This window comes from Neovison vison, chromosome 1 (assembly GCF_020171115.1).
Source record: "Neovison vison isolate M4711 chromosome 1, ASM_NN_V1, whole genome shotgun sequence".
NCBI classification, from domain to species: domain Eukaryota; kingdom Metazoa; phylum Chordata; class Mammalia; order Carnivora; family Mustelidae; genus Neogale; species Neogale vison.
Genome location: NC_058091.1, coordinates 32,253,814 through 32,268,837, shown reverse-complemented (window position 1 = coordinate 32,268,837; position 15,024 = coordinate 32,253,814). Strand labels below are relative to the sequence as shown.

General features: G+C 41.0%; 1 pseudogene; it reads left to right on the top strand.

Annotated features, from left to right (window-relative positions):
- The first annotated feature begins 5,731 nt into the window (after positions 1–5,731).
- LOC122913962 lies at positions 5,732–14,123 on the top strand (annotated as a pseudogene).
- The last annotated feature ends 901 nt before the right edge of the window (positions 14,124–15,024 follow it).

Here is a 15,024-nt window from a genome sequence, read left to right as displayed (position 1 = left end):
AAATGTGCTGATTTCATACATTTATGTATTACAATGTGATTACCACCATAGTATCGGCTAACACTTCTATCACATCACATATTTATCAGTTCTTTATTCACAGGGGGAAAAAGTAAGAGCTAGTCTGTAACAATTTTGAAGTTCTTAATACAAAATTGTTAGCACATAAATGTATAAAACAAATATTAACAGAACTAAAGGGAGGTATAGAGAGATAAACAATAAGAGTAGGGGACTCTAGCACCCACTTACATCACTGGATAGATCATCCAGACCAAAAAAAAAAAAAAAAAAAACAAACAAGGAAACATCAGCCTTCAATGACACCTTAGACCAGATGGACTTAATAGATATATATAGAACATTCCATCCAGAAGCATCAGAATATACACTCTTCTCAAGTGCACATGCAACATTGTCCAGGATCTATCACATATTAGATCACAAAATAAGTCTCAATGAATTTAAGAGGATTGAAATCGTATTCAAGCAGCTTTTCCAAACATAATGGTATGGAACTAGAAATCAATCATAAGAAACCTGGAAAAAACACAATTAGGAGGAGATAAAATAAAACAACATATTACTGAACAAAAAAGGTGGGTCAGTGAAGAAATCAAATGGTAAATCGAAAAATACTTTGAGACAAATGAAAATAGAAATACAACAGTCCAAAATCTTTGGGATGCAGCAAAAGAGTTGTAAGAGGGAAGTTCATAGTGATACAGTCCTTTCTCAAAATAAACAAGAAAAATTTCAACTAAACAATTTAACTTCACAACCAAAAGAACTAGGAAAAGAAGAACAAATGAAGCCCAAAGTTTGCAGAAGGTTTGCAGTAAACAAACCTTTGGCACTTACAAATAAATTCAGTAAACCTACAAGATACAAAATCAATACACATAGATCTTTTGTGTTTCCAAACACTAATAACTATCGGAAAGAGAAATTAAGAAAACAACCTCATTCACAATTGCATCAAAAAGAATAACATATCTTGGAATAAATTTAACCAATGAGGTGAAAGATCAACATGCAGAAAACTGAGACATTAATGAAAGAAATTAAAGAAGACACAAATAAAAAGAAACATTTTGTTCTCAGGAACTGAAAAAACTAATATTGTTAAAATGTCCAGACTATCCAAAGCAATATACAGATTCAATGCAATTCTATCAAGGTTCCAATGGCATTTTTCAGAGAACTAGAACAACAACTCTAAAATTTGTATGAACCACAAAAAATTCTGAATAGCCAAAGTAATCTTAAGGAAGAACAACAAAGCTGGAGATATCTTGCTCCCTGATCTCAAACTATACTACAAAGTTTTAGTAATCAAAACAGTATGGTATTGATTTAAAAATGGATAAATAAATCAATGGAACAGAATAAGGGGCCCAGAAATAAACCTATCATTCATTAATGACAAGAATATACAATGGAAAAAGACACTTGCTTCAATAAATGGTGCTGGAAAAAACAGATGGCTTCATGCAAAAGAATGAAATTAGACCACTATATTATACCATGCCCAAAAATTAACTCAAAATGAATTGAAGACTTGAATGTAAGATGTGAAATTATAAAATGCCTGTAAGAAAACACAGGCAATAAATTTCAGTTTTGATGTTGAATTTTTGGATCTGACTCCAAAATCAAAGGCAATGAAAGAAAAAAAAGGTGGTGGGGGTGGGGGTGGGGAACAACATCAAACAAAAACTTCTACACAGCAAAAAAAACCATCAACAAAATGAAAAGGCAACCTACTGAATGGATAAAATATTTGCAAATCAGATATCCAATAAAGGGTTAATATCCAAACTATGTAAAGACCTTAAACAACTCAATAGCAAAAATGGAAAAACCCAATTTGGAAAAAAAAATGGGTAGAGTGTCTAAACAGACATTTTTCCAAAGACATACAGGTAGCCAACAAACACATGAAAAGGTGTTCAGCATCAATAATTATCAGGGAAATGCAAATCAAAACCACAGTGAGATATCACGCAAACCTGTCAGAATAGATATTATCAAAAAGACAAGCAATAACAAGTGTTGGAGAAGATGTGGAGGAAAGGGGACCCTAGTACACTGTTGGTGGGGATGTAAATAGGTGCTGCCACTATAGAAAATGTTGTAGAGTTTCCTCCAAAAATTATAAGCAGATCCACCATATGATCCAGCTATATCACTTCTGGGTATTTATCTGAAGAAAACAAAAACTTTAATTCAAACCACCAGTGTGTTCATGGCAACATTATTTATAATAACCAAGATGTGGAATTAACCTATGTGTCCATCAGTGGATGAATCAATAAAGAAAATGTAGTATGTATGCAATGAAATACTAGTCAGCAATTAAAAAAAGAAGAGAATCTTGCCATTTGCAGCCACATAGATGAATCTTACAGTATAATGCCAAGGGAAATAAGTCAGACAAAGACAAATACCTTAAGATTTTACTTATATGTGAAATCTAAAATAAAAGACACAGGAACAAACAAAAGAAAACTCATAGATACTGAGAAGAGATTGGTGGTTATCAGAGGGGAAAGGGCTTAGGGGGTAGGTAAAAAGAGTAAAAGGGGTAAAATTGTATAGTGTTGGATGGTAACTAAATTTATTGGAGTGATCACTTCGTAGTATGTGCAAGTATCAAATTATTAGGTTGCACATCTGAAACAAATATAATGTTATATATCAATTTGACCTCAATTTCAAAAAGTAATAACAATAATACAGAATTATTATCTTTAATCACTATGCTATAGCACAGGTCCTAACCATTACATAGCATCCCATGAGCATGGAAGGACAAGTTGTGAAGAACTTAGTATGCCCGACAATAGAGTTGGAACTTGATAGAGTATGATCATCAGAGGTTCAAAGCAGAGAAATAACACAATCAGAATTTGATTATGGAAATGTTACCATAGTGTCAGCCTAAAGAATGAGTTGGATACCAAGAAAACTGGAGGCAGGTAGACCCATTAAAATTTTTGTCGCAAACCATAAGTGACTCTCAATCTCACGAAACAAACTGTGGGTTGCTGGGGAGAGGGGGGTTGGGAGAAGGGGGGTAGGGTTATGGACATTGGGGAGGGTATGTGCTTTTGGGTAAATTGGAAGGGGTGGTGAACCATGAGAGACTATGGACTCTGAAAAACAATCTGAGGGGTTTGAAGTGGCGGAGGGGTGGGAGGTTGGGGTACCAGGTGGTGGGTATTATAGAGGGCACGGCTTGCATGGAGCACTGGGTGTGGTGAAAAAATAATGAATACTGTTTTTCTGAAAATAAATAAATTGGAAAAAAAATTTAAAAAAAATTAAAAAAAAATAATAAAAATAAAAGATTTTTGTCGCAAAACCACAGGCAAGAGATGGTGAGGATTTTAGTCATTATGATAGGTCTGCACAGGAAGAAAGAACAAAAAGATATTTGAAGGCAGCATCAACAGGATTTGGTGACCCTGGGAACACAAGGTAGAGAGTGAGATGAAGATCAGAGTGGGGAATGACACAGTTTCTATCCTGAGCAAGAGGAGAGATGGTGAATCCCTTGATCAAGCATTAACCAACACGGAAATGTGAGAAAAGGAAGTTTGATTTGGATGTTAGTAGGTTCACTTTGGGATATTTTTTTTTAATTTTTTTAAGATTTTATTTATTTGACAGAGAGAGAGATCACAAGTAGGCAGAGAGTCAGGCAGAGAGAGAGAAGGAAGCAGGCTCCCCGCCGAGCAGAGAGCGCGATGCGGGGCTCGATCCCAGGACCCCAAGATCATGACCCAAGCCAAAGGCAGCGGCTCAATCCACTGAGCCACCCAGGCGCCCCACTTTGGGATATTTTGAGTTTAAGTTATTCCAAGAAAAACAGCTCAGGTGTTGAGAAGAGGTAAAGCATGAAGATATAAATTTGCTTGTCATTGTCATGGCCACAGTTGAAGTCAAGGAAGTTAGTGAACCTAGCTAGCAGTGATGCTAAATTTCATGCAGAGACGGAAGAAGAGATTGCCCAGGTTGTAACCCTTGACTATAAGAGCTGACAGGAGGAAGAAAAGTCCACAAAAGAGGGAAGGAAAGCAAAAGGGGAATAAATGAGAAAAATTTAGAATCTGACCACCTTAAATTTCCAAAACGTAATCTTATTCTTGATGGAGATTTGGATTAAAATTTCCTCATATTTCATTTTCCCTTTCATTAATTTGATTATTTTTTGTAGCTGAATAGTAACTACATTATTTGTAAATAAATAACAGGAAGATCTTCTAGGCAACAAATTCTCCATCAAAGTCAGTAATTTCTTAAACTTATAAACTTCAGGAAAAACCCAAAACCATAAAGAAAAACCTCTCAAAAAACATTTTTATGTAGAAAAAGTTTTGACGTTTTCCACCCTTGTTTTTCCATGAGAACAAGTTCAGATCATTTAACAAATAGGTAAATATTTTTTAGTGAAAACTGCAGCCTGGGAAGCAGACACTCACAACAATTTTCAGCTTGCAACTTGTCTCCACAAATTAAAAGAGAGATGAATGTTTGCATTACAGAAAAATCACTGATAATCATCAAAAGTCATATTTTTCTAATAAAAATGACTTTTTAAAGAAATACTTGTTCAAAAACAGGAACATGAATCTATTTGTATGAGAAATTTTTCCATATGTAACACTGTTTCAAGATAAGCAGGACTCGGGGCGCCCAGGTGGCTCAGTGGGTTGTACATCCATCTCCTGATCTCAGTGCAGGTCTTGATCTCAGAGTTCTAGGATCAAGACCCACGCTGGATACCATGCTGGATGTGGAGCCCACTTCAGAAAAAAAAAAAAAAGTAGGAGTTATATTTAGTATCCAAGCATTTGCCTTCTGGACAGGAATACCTGAGTCCAGAAATAACCAGAGCAGGTGACATCGATGAGTCTCACATCCAGCACCAGCTAACTTGATCCTAAATGCATAATAGTAGCCAAAAAGTCAGAACCATGAACCATGAATGCAGTTCCATTGGCTATCTTACTTCTGTCTTTGGTTGTTTCTTCTTCCCCTAGTTAGATTTCAATGAAAACCAAAACTATAGGCAATACAAATATTATATGAGGTATCATTTTGTACTTGCTTGGGTAGGATAATAAAATTTAGGAAGCATACATTATCCATATGTGGGTGCAAATGTCCCTCACATTATGTATTCAATATATTTCTTCAAAGTGTTTTGCAGATAAATTGTGCTAAATGAGCTAATAATTTAAGTACCTGTTATTTAAAGAAATACGATGTTTCTATAAAGTATAGCATTTTCTAATAAAATAACCACTTCTTAGGTTTGCTTATGGATGTAGATGTGAATCCCTTCCTAGGTGAACCAATCCTCAGTTTAGATTTTCAGCTGACTTCAATTTTCAAACATCTGCCTTAAAGTAGAACATGAGTGCAGCCACACTGCCAATACCATCAAATCAAACCAGTAAATAGTTTTTGCAGCCACAGCAGGACGTAATGACTCCTGTAACATGATCTGATTAAAGGACCACAGGCTGCTGTGTGGAGAACAGTGCGCAGGGGAATCGAAGGAAAGCCCAGTTAGGAGTCTCTGGCACTGGTCTGGAAAAGACGATGATGGCCCAAACTGGGAAATGAAGAAAATCGGGCCGATTAGAAATATTTTTTGTAGTCAACTAGACATGTTAATGGCTTGGATATTGGAAAGCAAATCATTGAGTGGAGAATAACCATGAACAGAGGGCTGCTTCCTGAAATGGGGAAAACAGGATCCGAGCTGATCTGGAGCAAGGGTTCTTTATTGGCCAAAAGTCTGAGATGCTTACCAGATATCCAAGTGGATGTTGATCTGTCCTGCATGAAGTACTGGTGACAATGTGTACCTGGGAGAGTCGCACAGAGTACAAGGAAAGTGTTGCTATCCCCTAGCGACTGACTAACACACAAAGGGGGCTTAATAGCAGTAGCTATTTTTACTATTATTAGAAATACCCAGAAAGTAGGTAATGTTATCAGAACTAGAGGTTGTGACAGTCAGTTATTGATTCAAATTCTGGAATAATCGGCACAGCTTAAGTTTAAGGCAACAGACCTCTTCGAACACCTACCAGGACCCAGGGCTTGTGCCGTGTATGAGGAGTAGTTATATAAAAATGACAGAGAGAGAGAGAGAGAGAGAGAGATCCTCTTTTCCTGGAGATCAGCACAAACTGTGGAGGAGAATGGAATGCCCCAGCGGCAAAAATTAGAGAAGATAAAGAAGAGGCTTCAATTCAGCAAGTCCTTTGTAGAACATGCAAGAAGGAAGTAGAGCCAATGGAGGAAGCTGAGAAGGGCAAGGCAGGAGAGAATGAGGATAACGTGACATGGATAAGCTCAAGCTCCGTGCCATCCCAGCAGGAGTATGTTTCAACAGTGTAGGGTTGATGGACAGCATCACCTAGAAAGAAATTTCAAGGTGAATCACAGCTAAGAAAATGTCAGAAGGCCACAGGTGACTTTTGTTATTTGTAGATCCATTGAAAAGACCAGAAGCTAGAGGGCTAAAGACTAACGAGAAAGCAGTTAGGAAGTGGCGTCCTCTGGGATGGACAACGACGTATCACAGCAGAAGACGGACAGGGTAAAACGAAATGAGCGCCGCTCCCGTAGAGGACCCTAGGATTTGGGACTGCCGGCCATCGGGCACAGAGATGAAAGATTTTCATCTCACTCTCCAAAGAGATAAAGTAAAAATTGAACAAAAGTCTGGCCCCAAAGCAACTAGAAGAATTAGCAACTGTTACCTAACTTCTTCTCCAATGCTTCTTTTTATTTGCATAGGTGATATAGTACAAAGATCTACAGATAGATGAAGGAGGGAGAGGGAGGGAGACATGTGTGTATGGACAGACATACATACCCACACTGAAGGACCTCTGTTTATCTATTTTTTTCACTGTGTGATAAGATTGGACCAGTGTAGCACAAATTCACGGTTATAGTTTCAAAAAGAACACTGTTATTTCATGTTCTCATACTTGAGTTTCTTTTCCTAATCATATATTGTAATGTGTTATTTTGAATTCAACAGAGAGCCACAGAATGCTGGTTCTCTATCCTGGTTTTAGTATTAACTGATATGTATCTTCAGACAAATAACTAGACCTTTCTAAGCTTCTGTTTTCCTACTTTAAAAAGATGGTTGGAAATCTCCTTCTCCTTGGAAAAAAAAAAGGGGGGGGGTGTGACTGCCTCCACCTCAGGTCACACTATATAGATGAAGGGCCATTTCAAGCCTCTAAAAATTAAGGAAAGTTCTAATTTGAAAATTCAGGAAGCCTGATAATGCCAGGTGTTAGAGATGGATATAAAGGCAGACATGGCCAGTGTGATAGCTGAATTCACTGCTGGCAGGGCTAAGTGAGATGACTATAAGAAAAGACTGGAAAAAAAGATGAACTAATATAGGTCAATGTATAGAAGGGCACACAGGTGTGCTCTCCACGTCACAAACTCCAGGTAGATGTTTTTATTAATCAACTTTTTTTTTAAAGATTTCCTTTATTTATTTGACACAAAGAGAGAGCACAAGCAGGGGGAGCTGGAGGCAGAGGAAGAAGCAGGCTCCCTCTGAGCAAGCAGCCCCATGCGGGACTTGATCTCAGGACCCTGGGACCATGACCTGAGCCAAAGGCAGACCCTTAACTGACTGAAACACCCAGGCACCCCTGATGTTTCTATTATTCAAATGGGGAATGTGTTCAACTAATTAAGTCTCAGTTTCAATTTAACATGCACAACTGATTCATAAAAGTGTGTAAAGACATGACCATTTTCAGCTAAAGATACATACATCTCTAGATACAGATAGCTAGGTGACAGGTAGATAAGACTCCTATTATTTTTGATGGCCACATCCAGGACATTGACAAAGAAAGAGTCAGTTGGGTGTTTACTGTGCCAGGTGTTGTTCTGAATACTTTCTGTGTATCGATTCAGTGTTCACAACACGCACATCAGGTGAGCAGTATTACAATCTCTGTCTTACAGATAAGAAAGCTGAATAGAGAGAGTTGAGTAACTTATCCAAGATTATACAGCAAATAACAGGCAGCCTCAGAATTTGAACCCAGACATTTTGGTTTCTCTTTGTTTACCTTACCATCACTCTATACTCTCTGCTACAAATACTGATTAACACTCAGTGTATTTTAAGCCTTGTCCTAAGCACTGAAAACACAACAATGAACCAGGCAGATAGAGCCCTATGCCCTCATGGATTTCATGAAATAGTGGGAGATATAGATGAATAAGCAATTAAAATACAGTATTCTAGGTACTAGCCTAGAGGAGCTATAGTGTGCACAAGTCAGATATTTTTGGAGGGAGAGGGAATTTCAGAAATGAATCCCTTGAAGCAGAAAACAAAAACTGGAAAGATGAGTAGGAGGTCACCGCGAGAAATAAAGCTGGAGGTGAGAAGGTGAAGAGGAGGGTGAAAGAGAGACAATTCCCAAAGGGAAGAGAGTGCATGGCGCATGTGGCGAACCGCAAAGGACTGGAAGCATCCTCACACCCCCAGCCCTCTGTCCCCACAGTTCTCCACTATCCTTCTCCATGGCCTTGCGCCCTGCCTTCTGCGTGGGGTGGCCCCTGCGCACGGTGTTTCTCAGCCCCGCATGGGGTGGGGCAGCGACCCAAGCCTGGGGCTTCCAGGTCGGTCGGGGTCCTCTTCCTAGCCTCGGAGAGGAGGGAGGAGATGCCAGTGCAATGCGAAGACCCCCAGGCAGGCTAAAACTGGCCCCGATGATCTGTGGGGTCCAACCCCGGTCCCCATCTTCAGGGGCGACCACGAGGGCTGGAAGGATTCTACCTGCCACAATCTCTCCTCCAACCTCTACTTCTGATGTGGCCACAAGGTACCTAAAAAGCCTGCGAAGCCCCGGCCACCGGCACTTTGTGAGTGGCGGTCGCCATGAGCCTGATTGTGGGCTACGTGCTGCGGCTGCAGAACATGGCCCTGCGCCAGGGCTGGTGGGACAGGGACGTGCGGGGAGCCTTCACCAAAGACCTGGGCCCTAGCGTGATGCACGGCTGGCCCTACTGGCAGCCCAGTCTCCAGCCGCGGCCCAGTCCCCAGCTTCCGTCCAGTGAGGGCCTCAGAATAAAGTTTCTGCTATGGAACCTTAGGATGGGGGCACCAGGAGCAGCCCAGGCCGGGCAGGGTCTGAGCATGGCGGGGAGGACTTGCTTTCCACGCCACTCCTGCCCTCTGAGAGGACTTTGTGGCCCTTCTGTCCCTCGTAGGAGAGCAGAGGGGGAGCCTTCCCTGGGGGGAACCAGTAGGCCCTCACCCCTCTCCAATGAGCACAAAGTCTGCCCCCTCTACTTCCCATAGGGTACCCCAGACCCTGGGGGACTGTTCAGTGTGAGTCACAGGGCCTCACCTCAAGGGCAGCTATCTGCCTGCTACTGCCCGTCTACCCTCCCAATGTGGTAATGTCCTTGGCTCCACCACCACCCATAGCCTATACCCAGCGTCCACCCCAGCCCAGCCTACTTAAGGGTGAATTCTGAAACCCATGACCCCCCTTCCCACGGCTGCTCTGGGATCTAGATGCCCTATTTCAATAAGAGCCTCTGTGATGTGGGGGTCAGCCCCTCCTCAGACCCAGCTGCCTCCACCCCAGACCGGCTACTCTCTGCCACAACCTGGGAAGCTCCCAGGGCAGGTGCTGCTTTCCAAGTCTACCCCTTCTCACCACTACTATCTTGTTGGGGGAACCAATGCCAACAGGACCAAGAAGTATCTGTAGCCACAGCAGCCTTGGAAGTCCAGGCACCCGCAGTGCTGAGAATCCATGGTGTTACTGGTCTACCCCATAAAGGGCCATGGCCCTCCGGGTACCGCCCTGGCCCTGAGAGTCACTCATGCCTCTCCCACCCACAGAGGCAAGACTGGAAAGACTGGGGCCTCTCTTGGAGTAGCCCCTTCCTGATCCCACTGTCTGTGGCCTTTCCTGTCTATCCTGCTTTCCATCTGTCCATCACCATGTGTCACTTCCCCTCCCTGGCTTTAAGAAAGGCACTTCTGAAGTTGGAGGAAAGAGAGACAAGGGCAGGAGGGAAAATCAGAGCTATGGACTGGAGCCAGATCACACAGAGACACTCATCTCTAAAACTTCGGATTCTGCCTTTAACCAAGGAGCCATTAAACGGTATTAGAAGTTTCTTGATCATATTTAAAATGTGTAAAGAATGTTCTAGCTCCTGTGTGGAGCCTGGCTAACAAGAAGACAAAAGTGCCGTAGCAAGACCACTTAACTACCACAGCTATGTGGGTGAAAAGTAACAGATGCCCGATCTAAGGGCAGGGCAGTCAGCAAAATGAGAATAGGACAAATTTCAGAGTTATTTAGGGAAAAGGATGTGGGGGAGGGGAGAGTGGGAAAAGAGTGGTCAAGGTTGATGGCTAAATTTCTGGTTTGTCAAATGGTCTTTTTCTAGTAAGGCATGGCAGCCTGGGATAGGATTGGAGGAGGCAAAGAGATAGATTGAGCTGGGGCTGGGTTCTGCAAGTATGCGGGGCAGGGGGCAAGGGGATACAGGCTGTAGGCAAGAGAATAATTAAAGGGATAGAGTACAAAGTTAAGTAGGGAAAAAAAGAGAGAAGTCAGAATGTAAAGAGTTCAAGGAACTGGAGTTCTTATCTGGCTGCAGAAGAAATGCAGCGAGTGAGAAAGGAAAAAAATGATGGATTACATGAGGTCAGAAAACGGGATGTTGAAATATCAGAGTTGAAGCAAAAAATTGAAAGTAATGCCAAAGGAGTAACGAGACTACGGAAACACCAGAGGACTGAATAGTGAATAGTGACTAAGGTAGAATGGAGAGAAATACCAAAGAGCGGTGGGGTGTCACCTTGAAGTCCATGGGGGTTGGATCAGAGAGGGGACACGGAGGTGAACGGGGAAGAAGATACTGAAAACAAACAATGCAAACATCTGTCCTCCTTCCCGCCCCCTGCTCTTGCATTCTCTCCAGTAGAAATCATTTACCTTCCACACTGAGAACAGGGACATGAGGCTGGGTGAAATTGACTACTCCCAACAGTGGCACAAAGGGTGACAGCGCGTGGTCCCAAAGGACCCAACAGCTGTAGCCTGTTGTCATGAAACCTAAAGGAACCTTATCCAGGCTGTAGGCCTGCCCAGTGCTGTGGTGTCTGCAGGGCGCACACACGTGACCAGACGCAGGGCCTGACATTTCCTCCCACACTCACATAAATCACGAAGGTCTATAGGTCTTTATCCAATCATTTATTCAAAAATTATTTACTGGGTGCCCGCTATGTGCCAGTCATACCGTACTAAGCAGGACAGATGTCCCACCCGGCAAGGAGCTCAAGCCTTGTCGCCAAGGATTTTTAAAACCACAATTCCAGCCTGAAGGGTAAAGAATTATGCCTGTGCTTTGTTGAAAAAGACACCACACTGGCAAAGTAACTGAGGAAGTAATAAATAAAACTAACATGTGAGGGCTTTTTAAAGAAATAAACAAATTATTCTAGTTCTCACTATTCTTTTCTTCCACTAATATCTTGAAAGAAAGAATGCAAATTGAATAGCATAAATATGTAAAGTAGTTGGCATGTAGGGGAGAATTTTTTAGAGACTCAAGACTCTTTTTTTTAATGAGGTATAATTGACATATAACATATTAGTTTCAGGAATACCACCTAATGATTTCATATTTGCATACAATGTAATTGATTAGCACAGTAAGTCCAGATACAATCTGTGATGGATGAATGGATAAAGAAGATGTAATATATAGTAATATGTAAGATATCTTTTATAATGTAGTATTATAATTATTGCAATTATTATAATTTATAATGAATTAAGTTTATTTTTATACATACACACACACACACAATGGAATACTACTCAGCCATAAAAAAACAAACTCTTGCCATTTTCAACAACATGGATGAAACTTGAGTATATTATATTAAATGAAATGAGTCAGACAAAGAAAGACAAAGGCCATATGATTTCACCTATGTGTGCAATCTAAAAAACAAAACAAATGAACAAGCAAAAGAAAATAAAACTCAGAGACAGAACAGAATGGTGGTTGTCAAGACTCAGTTTTGAATCATAAAAACTATACTACTGAGAAAAACTATACTGCTCTAGGGGCGCCTGGGTGGCTCAGTGGGTTAAGCCGCTGCCTTCGGCTCAGGTCACCATCTCAGGGTCCTGGGATCGAGTCCCGCATTGGGCTCTCTGCTCAGCAGGGAGCCTGCTTCCCTCTCTCTCTCTCTCTCTCTGCCTACCTCTCTCTCCATCTACTTGTGATCTCTCTCTGTCAAATAAATAAATAAAATCTTTAAAAAATATATATATATACTGCTCTATATGTAACCTAAATATGTCATGATTCTGAGTAAAAAAGAAATCACTTAAATGATACAAAAATCCATAAAAAGTTAGATGAGAGACTGTGTTTAACTCCTCCCCCCAAACAACAAGTTGAAGGTCCCAACTTGCAATATTCACAAAAGAAACTATGTACTCCTTTCTTTTGTATTTTCAAAAAAAATACCTTGCAAATTGTTTACTAGGAGGATGACTCAGATTTCTCTTCTCCATTGACAGCAGATTTTACATTAATAAATTCATAAACATACAACTCATTAAAATCTTCAGTCTCAGCAAAGCCTACAGCATATCAAGATAATTTTAATGCCAAATAGTTCACAAAAGAAAATAGTGTTTTGTTTTATTTTGTTTTAGTTACACCAGCACAGTTCTAGTCCTGGACTTAGAGCTATAAAGGAAGGATGTAATCTTTGCTCTGCCTACCTATTTACCACCCTATTTCTCAAACCCAATTTGAAGATATTATTTTAGATCAAGCAAACATCTTCTTAGCAGCCTAAGACTGGTCTACAGCTCACTGAATAAAATATGCGTTATCTGTGATCTTCATGGAAATAATGGTAAGAAAGACTATATATATACATATATATATAAAATACATGCATATACATATATAAATACATATAAAAATAAGTATATATATTTATATGTATATATGTATATTGTACATATATATGTAAATATATATATTATACATGTATCATACATCTCTACCAGAACACAAAATTTTTTTAAACTGGTTGCAACAATTCAATGACCTCTCCATTAGCCTGGCTAAAATAGTAAATCTCGAGGTAGTTTTAAGTGAACTTGAACTTGATTGTTTCTTAGTTCTGCTTCAGAACCCCATGTTCATGTGCATGCAATTTCCACAGCAGCGGAAATGTGGATGTTGTGGGTCAGTGAGCATTCCTTTCCAGGGTGCTTCTCAGATGAAGCCCCACGATTAACACAGTGCCCTTAATGATGGGCGGGGGACTAAGCATTCCAAGATTGGCCTGGATTCTTGCCAGAAGGGAGAGAAAGGGGTCTTTGTATGTGGACATCTGAAGGGCGGGCATAAACATGTTAGTTGATACTTAACACCCAAAACCAGTGCCAAAACCGTTAGTTCCCCTCAATAGCCTACTCTGGTTTCAACTGTCCGAGACAATGGACCAGCCACCTCAATATACAAAACTTGCTCTTTAAACATCCTCCGAGGAATTCCCAAAATAGCAGCTGTTAGAAGAAAACCAACTCTAATTCATGGACATATGCAGACCTTTTAATGTTTTTCTGGAGACAGTGTTCCAAATTTTTTTGTTCCTATGTGGCCATCGATGCACGTTTAATAATTACCTTGTAGATGACGTGGTGCAATTCCTCCAGGCACTTGAAGCAGCAGCCGGGGATTCACATTCAGATGAAATCGTCAGTTTGGGCGACTAGAGGTTCAGCTAATTTATGTGGTGAATTTTTTATACGTTTTCCCCCTGGTTTTCCTTCCCTGCTGTCCTCGTCGCCTTTCTTCTTCAGCACGTTAAGAGATTCTGATGTGCCTGCAGCAACGTCCACGGGAGGTGGCTGAGTGCGCAGCGAAGCCAGCCCAGACTCGCCTGCCGGGACCCGGCCGAGTGTGCCGCCTCCACCGAGCCCGCCTGCTCCCTCCGACGCCCCTCGGGGATCTCCCATGCCATCCCCTCCACAGGGTGAGATCTCATCGCACACCTTCAGGAACTTTCCTGGCTCGGTTTAGTTCTGGCAGACAGTTCTCTGTGTAATGTGGATCCCACACGGAAAGTAAGCAACCGCGCATCTCTGGAGAGCCGTTGGCCAGTCCGTGTTCTGCGGGTGCAGCAGCTCCAGAAACTTCGGCTTAGGAGTGGCCATGTGTACCCAGATAAGAGAATAAAGTGATAAGCTTGCAGTTCAAAGGGCTTTGCTTTCCTTCTCTCCATACTTACTCATGCAAAATAGTAAATGTACGTTAAGAGGTCATTGGGTGATTTCATACATATATATGACAATCCTATATAGGACAGAGGGTTAGTACCTTTTCAGAAGAACTAGGGGGTGACTTTGAAATGTCAGTTTTCAGTAGGCAAACAAATGGGCAAGTGTGGTCACTCCAGGACATTGGTCTGTGGATGTTTCCTTCGGAAGGAAAGCTCTAAACAAATTATTCCTAATAAGGAAACCATTTAATGAGGACAACCACAAGACAGCATTAAACGTGGAACTATTAAATTCATTTGTCAAATTATATCTCTTTAGAAGAGATATGTAATGGGAGCTCAGGTGGCTAAGGGTCTGCCTTTGGCTCAGATCATGATCTTAGGGTCCTGGGATGGAACCTTGCATCGCATCAGGCTCCCTGCTCAAGAGCGCGTCTGCCTCTTCCTCTCCTGTGATCTCTCTTGCTCTCTCTCTCAAATAAAAAAATTTCCTAAAAAGAATATATATATATAACAGCCTTTAAATATATAAATGATAGTATATGGCATGGCTTTGAGTAATGTGTAAAACGTTATTACTCTTAACCATCATGATTTTTTAATCATCAAACACATATTTTACAGAGTGATAATGCTTAGAAGTTTTACTTAATAAACTC